Source organism: Myotis myotis, unplaced genomic scaffold (assembly GCF_014108235.1).
Source record: "Myotis myotis isolate mMyoMyo1 unplaced genomic scaffold, mMyoMyo1.p scaffold_m19_p_3, whole genome shotgun sequence".
Lineage (NCBI taxonomy): Eukaryota > Metazoa > Chordata > Mammalia > Chiroptera > Vespertilionidae > Myotis > Myotis myotis.
This window is the reverse complement of record NW_023416335.1, coordinates 171,535,114-171,542,400: the sequence shown is the minus strand read 5'-3', so window position 1 is coordinate 171,542,400 and position 7,287 is coordinate 171,535,114. Positions and strand designations below refer to the sequence as shown.

Sequence of the window (7,287 nt, the reverse complement as noted above, 5' to 3'; positions counted from 1 at the left end):
AGATTACATGGAAAAGTAAGAATTACAGGCCCGGGAAAGCAGGCAAGATATAAAGGGAAAGCAGGCAAGGTATAATGGTTACAGGTTATAGGCAATGTGGGCTGGGGGTTGGTCATAGAGGGTGGGTGCCTCCTGGTACCTCTGGACGCCTCTGGAATCAGATTGTTTCGGCAAAAAAGTTGTTAATCTAAGGCAGTTCTCAGAAATGGAGGATGGACTACATTCGATGTTAGCTCCCATGTCCCAAGGTGTACAACTCTCAGCCAGGTTAGAATGTGCTTTCTCTAAAAAGAACAGAACAATCATGGTTAATAGAGCATGATTCATATTTCTTATAATTGTAGCTAGTCCCCAATATTCTATTTATGCTCCTACCAGAATTAGCAAAAAGAAAAGGGAAGAGGAAAGCAAAGATAAAGAAAACATTTCTTGAGGACTTACTATGTTTTAGGCATTGCAACAGGTGCTTTCATATATCACCTGGTCTAATCTTTAAAATAATTTCCTAGATAAATATTATTACCTCATTTATATAGATGAAGAAACCAAGACCTGTGAAAAATTAACTAAAGGAAACTGAAACCAGAATAAATTCAAGTTCCTTTTCACTGTTAAGCTCATTCATTTTCTACGCTCTCGTAATTCATCCTTTGGAAGTCATAAAGATTAATCTTCTTGCATTTAAATGAGCAATCATTGCTCAGTGAAGTGAATTTAAGCCCTAGAGATGTGCATTTTCCATTCAAAGCCTGAGTCTCCAAAGGGAACTCAGTGTTTTGGCTCCAGACCATGTACATGGTGTTTTAACTGTGGAACCTGCGATGCGGGAATCAGAGGAGGCAATCTAAGAAGTCTTTGATGTCCATCAAACAGAATCTACTGATGGAGAAATCACTTGGGATAATTGCTCTATCCTGAGTCAGGCGTATCCTTTAAGATACAGAATAGTGTAGCTTCTGAGAGGGAATATTGTCAATGTAGAGAAGTACACTCCTTCCTAATTAATCTCTGGATACCTGGACCAGATATAACTAGCTTTGCACCCCAAGATTTCAGTCATCTCCTATCTTACTCTCTTTGATTTGGTTCCCTATGCCCAGTTGTACTTTTCCCAAGGTCCACTCCTAGTTTCTAACCAGACTTTCTGTTTCATTTTCATTTATCTAAGGTCATTGCTCTGTCTTTTACATCCTCCCATCACCCATTACTTATAGGCTACTTATCTGGATTTAACTCTTTCTCCATTTTGACCTTATGCCCTGTTGTGTTTTCTGGTCTGGGCCATGCTGCCCCCGGCCCATATACTTTCAAACCAAGGTTAAGGAGCCTATGTGATTCCTTCTTTTCTGCATTCATTCTGAAACTCTGGGGACCTTTAAAGATGGAGCAGTGTGGGCAACATGACTGGGCTGGAAGATAGTGAATTAACTATTATCTTGCAAGCTCTTATCCCTTTCCTTCCACTATTCTGAGTTAATTCTCAAATGGGCCCTCAATCGTGCCAGCATCTCCACATGTTTCCTTAATACATACACTTACTTTTCCACTGTCGTAGATGGCTATTTTATACCTTCATTTGTCTCCTTCAACTACAAGTACCTCCTTCTTCCTTTCAGATCTCAATGGCTGGCCTTTCTTCCTTCATAGAAAATAGAAGAAACAAGATGAGAAAATTCCACATGCTCCCAGCATTATCCCTAGATACCCACTCCTAAATATGCCTTTCCCCCATCACTCCCAATGACATATCAACTATCTTATCTAAAGTCAATTGCTTCATTTAGAACACTGGACCCCTGCCGGAAGCCGGTCCATCCTTGCTGCTTGACACAGTCGCTGCAGGAAAGAAACATCTGCACAGCATATGTTTCAAGGGACCTGGCGTATATAGCATACTGTTCTTAATATGTTTGCTCCCCTTAGCGCTGTGTGTTTTAACCAAGGTCACCTCTCCAAGAAAGGTTGTTTCCCCAGGTAGGAATTTTTCCCTGAAGTCAGGGAGGGGATGCCTCTCCTAGAAAGGTTGTTTCCCCAGGTAGGAATTTTTCCCTGAAGTCAGGGAGGGGATGAAACTCCTTAACTAAGTGCCAGGCGGGGGTAGTTAATCACTTTAACTACAATCATGCTTAAGCTACATAATCTTTACTCCCTGGAATGGAGATAAGAAACGCCCTAACCTTTGTAATAGAAATTGACAGGATTAAAATCAACTGGTATAAATACGGATGTAACAAGACAATAAACGGCAGAACTTCGCTGGAGATCCAGACCAGAACTTGGCTGGAGATCCTGGCTGGAGATCCTGGCTAGGCTGCTGATCAACTGAACACTGTCTCCGTGTCCTTCCTTCTTCGCCGACTCCATCCACACCTTTGGGGACCCCTGGACCTGCTGGGGTTGGACTCCGGCAGACCCCAACCTTTTTTTTTTTTGTCATTAATTCAACTATTGTCTTCTCTTTATGGCATCATCATTTCCCACCTTTTACCTGATCTTTCCCAACATCATACCGATATGATATAATATCTCTAAACTGTGCCTCTCTTCCTGCTGTCCCATTTCCCAACCCCCTTTCCAGTAAGACATTTTTAAAAAAAAGTCTTTGTTTGCTATCTCTATGCCTCTCTTCTAATCTTGTCCTGAACCTGCGCCAATCAGGTTTTTAATTCACTGAAACAGCTTCGGTCAAGGTCTCCAGTGACCAGTTCATTGCCAAGTATAATGGTCAATTCTCTGTTCTCATCAAATATTGAAAAGTGTTGAACATTTCCTCATTCTTACTTTCTTTACTTGGATTCTGGAATCTTGCTCTCTCTCTGCACCCTCTCAGTACTCTCCTTCTTTATTAGCTATTTTCTCACAATCTCCTTTACTGGTTCCTTCTCCTCTCTCCTAACTCTAAATTGAGAGGCTCCATGACTCAGTACTCAGACATCTCTCATCACTCCCTAGGTGATCTCAGCCAGGCTCCTGGCTTTCAACATGTTGTAAGTTTCAAATTTATACCTCTAACCCAGTGGTCTCTGCTGAACTCCAGACTTATTTACTGAACTGTCTACTTGACAATTCCACTTGAATGTCTAATAGACATTTCAAGTGTAATAGGTCCAATCCAAATAGTAATTTCCTATATTCCTGCCCCAACTTGCTCCTCTTGCAGGCCACCCCATCTCAGTAAATGACAATTTTATTATTCCATTGCTCAGGGGGAAAAAAAATTACCATTCACTTTCTCTTCCACTAGATTCAATGTATTAACTATGTCCAAAATATACCTGGAATTCCCCTACTTCTCATCAACTCTACCGTGATCACTACTGTCCAAGCCATTATAACCTTGTTTGCATGAAACTATTAGCTAGCCTTTCTACTTTTGCGCTTGCTTCAGTATTCAGTCTATTTACTACACAGCAGCTAGAATGACCTTTGGAAAAAATGTAAGCTCAGGTCCTATTGCGCTTCTGACCAATGCCATCCAATGAGCTCCCAACGCACTCAGTTAACAACCAATGTCCTTGTTGTGGCTACAAAGCCTCCCCCTTCTTCCCACCTTTTAAGCTTGTCTTTTTCTACTTTCCCCTCATTGTTTATTCTGCTTCAAGGGCATCAGGTTTGTTGCTTTTCAGAGAAAAAGCAGCTTCGGGAGTTTTGCACATAGAGTTCCTTTCAAATGGAATGCTCTTCCCCTGAGAGTTTGATGGGTCCCTTCATCACTTTTTCCAGGTTGCTACACTCATGTGTCTTCCATCAGAAAAGCCTCACTGACCCTGTTTTAAGAAACATCACACCTCACAAGTATCCCTATTACTCCCCGCTTCAACATGTCATTCTTTCTTTATATTTTTTTGTTTATTTTGTTATTAGCTACCTCCTCTCCCTAGATTCTAAACTCCATGAGGGCAAAAAGCTTGCCCTGTTCTTTGATGTCTCTGGTGCCTAGAATAATAATTGTCTTAGATTAATTTTCAATAAATATTATTGAATGAATAAATAAATGGGCATCATAAGATTAAATAATCTGACTTGTTTGGTAAAAAGGTATTTTTTTTAGAATAAACAATAAATTAGAAATATTAAAGGTATAACAGGCAAAAGAAAAATGAAACTTAAGATGTCCTGGTAACTTGTTTAGACTGTGACAAAATAAAACTTTATTTATCTAGGAGTCAACAGAAATTCAGTGAGTTTTGCTTCTGTTATTTTTTTTCCGTGAGGAATACTGTTCTCTCTTCAGACATGGCTGGAGCTGTTCATGATCTACCATCACCTACTGTGGGACAGGGGACGGGCTCTGGAGCAGCCCAGCCCATGAAATCAAGCAGGTACCAGGTGTACATCCAGCAAAGTCAACACAGCATAAGACAAAAGTCTACAAGCAGGTAATCTAGGTAAACAAGTCTTGCAGGTATGGGGATATTAAAATAAAACAGTAGGGCATCCTGGCGTATGGATGGGGCATAGATCAGTTTATTAGTTAGGAGTCTTTCCAGTGTAAACAACAGAAACCCAAATCAAAGTAGCTGTCTCACGAAAGGTAATATATTGATTCATGTACCAATAAGTCTGAAAGCATTCTTCTAATCATAGCTACACCCAGGGGCTTAAATGAGGATATTAGTACTTTGTCTTTTTTTCATCTCCTCAACAAGCTTAAGCTCCATGATAGGTCGGATGGCTCGCCACAGCCCCACTTCTCATCCCACCAGTCTATCAACTCCTACAGGGTAGATCTTTTCTGAGAGCTCAGAAAAAATATTCAAGGGAAGGTTCTTCTTGGTCTGGCTTGAGTCTTGTACTTATTCCTAAACCAGTCACAACATCAAAAAACATGAGGGAAATTTGGCCAGGCCTGGGTCATATTTCTTTCTCTGTGTTTCATGGGGAGTTACAAGACTCACATGCCCACATAGAATGAGTTCCCCAAATGAAAGAGGAATTCTATTACATGATAAGAAGGAGGGACAGTTGCATAATACATGCCTACTACACAGGCAATAAAATTCAGAAAGACAGTCAGGTGTTTGACATAGAGGGGTCTTCTCAATGTGAAAATGAAAAGAAGAATTTTGTGTGTGTGCCATGGAGGACCAGATTTGATAAAGATGCCAGTGAGGAACGGACAGGATGCCATTATTACATTGATTTCCCCCCAAGATTACATATTGATGTTATTCAATTGTTGTAAAAAAGCAACAATTGAATAACATCAAGCTAAAAGATCAAAGATGAAGTATATAACACTGTATTTTTTTTCTTCTAGATGAGTGGCAGGTAAAAATGTGTTCCTCAAAATATAATATTACTTTTAAAATAACTAACCTTAAGATTTTAGAAAAATGTCAGTTACTTTTCCTCACTAAAGTTAGTAAAAATATAAAGTATTTAATTGCTTAAATATAAAAAGAAAACATAGATGCTTTCTATTATTAAAAATGATTTCTATTTATCTATGACCCAATTTTAAAGTTTTAATTATGATCTGTATATATTTTCTGCAGAATTCATTATAGTCTACATTTTTGTACAATTTCTATTTTTGACTTTTTCTATTTGACTACTTCTATTTCTATTTCTACAAGGTGCCTTTTACAGTTATTCAAACGATCTTTCTCTTCCAGTGTAAGAAGCAAAGGCATCATTAGAGATGTTTAGAGATCAGATTTGGGGTTATTGACTGATCATGTATGTTTCCCTTTGAACTGCTGCTTTTGTTGAACAGGAGAGAAAAAAATATACCGAATACAGCATTAATGTTTATGGTTTGGATCTGGAAGCCAAACTGAATTTCTCTGAATAATGAGAAACTCCTGAAGATAAACATTACCGATAAAGTATTTACTGAGCATTAATTCTGACACTGTGAATCATGTTGCTAATATCTGACTCAAGAACTTAATGTCTCTAAATTCTACAGCCTTCTTTGTCACTTCTCTCTTTAAAACTTTCAATAATAAAGATAAGTTTAAAAAATAAAATAATTAAATAATTAAATTCAGAGAACACACACACACAACCTAATATCAATAATTTACATTTTCCTTCTTTGGTTGATTTCCAGGGAACTGTGTCTTTTACCAAGTTTCCTTACCCAGACATTTCTTGGTGACTTTCAGGACCATTTTCTTGTTCCACGAATGCTTCCTGTATATCACCTGGCATCTTCAATTCAGGCTGCTTCTCTGGGCTTTTATATAGATCACTGTTTGCCCAGTTAGTATTACTCCTCCAGGATATTGGAGCTCTCCTAAGTGTGAGGACACATCCATCCAATAATTCCTTAAAGTTTACTGCTTTACAAAGCTTTTCTTAAAGGCCTGAGAACAGGAAAGGTTACCATGTAGACTCAAGAAGACATGCATGAAAATCCGCCCTTTACCAGAGAGTGGACATAATCGTTTCTGGAATCCCTGTACGGTACCCCTCCGCCCAGCATCTGCCTTCACTGCCCGAAGGCCTAGACTTGCCACTTGGTTTCATTCCTTTCCATTAGAACCTCCCTATTCATATAAACCAGTGGTTCTAAACCTGTGGGTCATGACCCCTTTGGCAGTCGAATGACCCTTTCACAGGGGTCACCTAAGACCATCCTGCATATCAGATATTTACATTACAATTCATAACAGTAGCAACATTACAGTTATGAAGTAGCAACGAAAATAATTTTATGGTTGGGTCACAACATGAGGAACTGTATTTGAAGGGCCAGAAGGTTGAGAACCAATGATATAAACTCAAGAGATATTATGCAAAGCATTTAGTACCTCATTATATAATATTATTTTTTGAAATAGAATTGACTTTGCATTTGCTTATCTAAAAGGCCCCTTTAAAGAGTTTTCCAACCCAAACCCAATTACTCTTACATATAGGACACACACACACACTATCTTCATGAAAAGATCCATTCTGTTCCCATCTCACAAGCCACATGCAAAGTAGAAGGTTGTCCTGCCAACACTATTTAAGAGGAAAAGTCAGGAAATGTATTTTAAAGTAATGAATTGTGCTGTAGAAGTGAAAGTACAAAACCTAAGCCTCTCTGGGGAGTCAAGAGAGTGGAATGTACTCCCTCATTTTCATGAATACACCTTTGTTAGTTTCTAAGAATAAGCCTGACTTTCAAATATGCAAATGTATCCCTGTGACTTTAGGGAGCAAATGACTGCCACGGTGGAATCTCTACTCCATTCTATGGGCCGTTTCTAAAATTGCTGTGATTTGGATGTTTCTGGAGCAGAACGTGAATTACCCGAGTCTGTGTTTTAAAACTGTTGCCATAGTTTGTAA

At 38.9% G+C, this 7,287-nt stretch overlaps 1 long non-coding RNA gene across 1 annotated transcript; it reads right to left on the bottom strand.

Moving 5' to 3' along the window:
• Positions 1-6,298, bottom strand: LOC118649863. The gene is made up of 3 exons (XR_004965762.1): positions 6,089-6,298; positions 1,540-1,639; positions 1-284 (listed from the first exon to the last, which is right to left on the bottom strand). It is a non-coding gene; the product is annotated as an uncharacterized LOC118649863 (long non-coding RNA).
• Between the last annotated feature and the right edge of the window lie 989 nt (positions 6,299-7,287).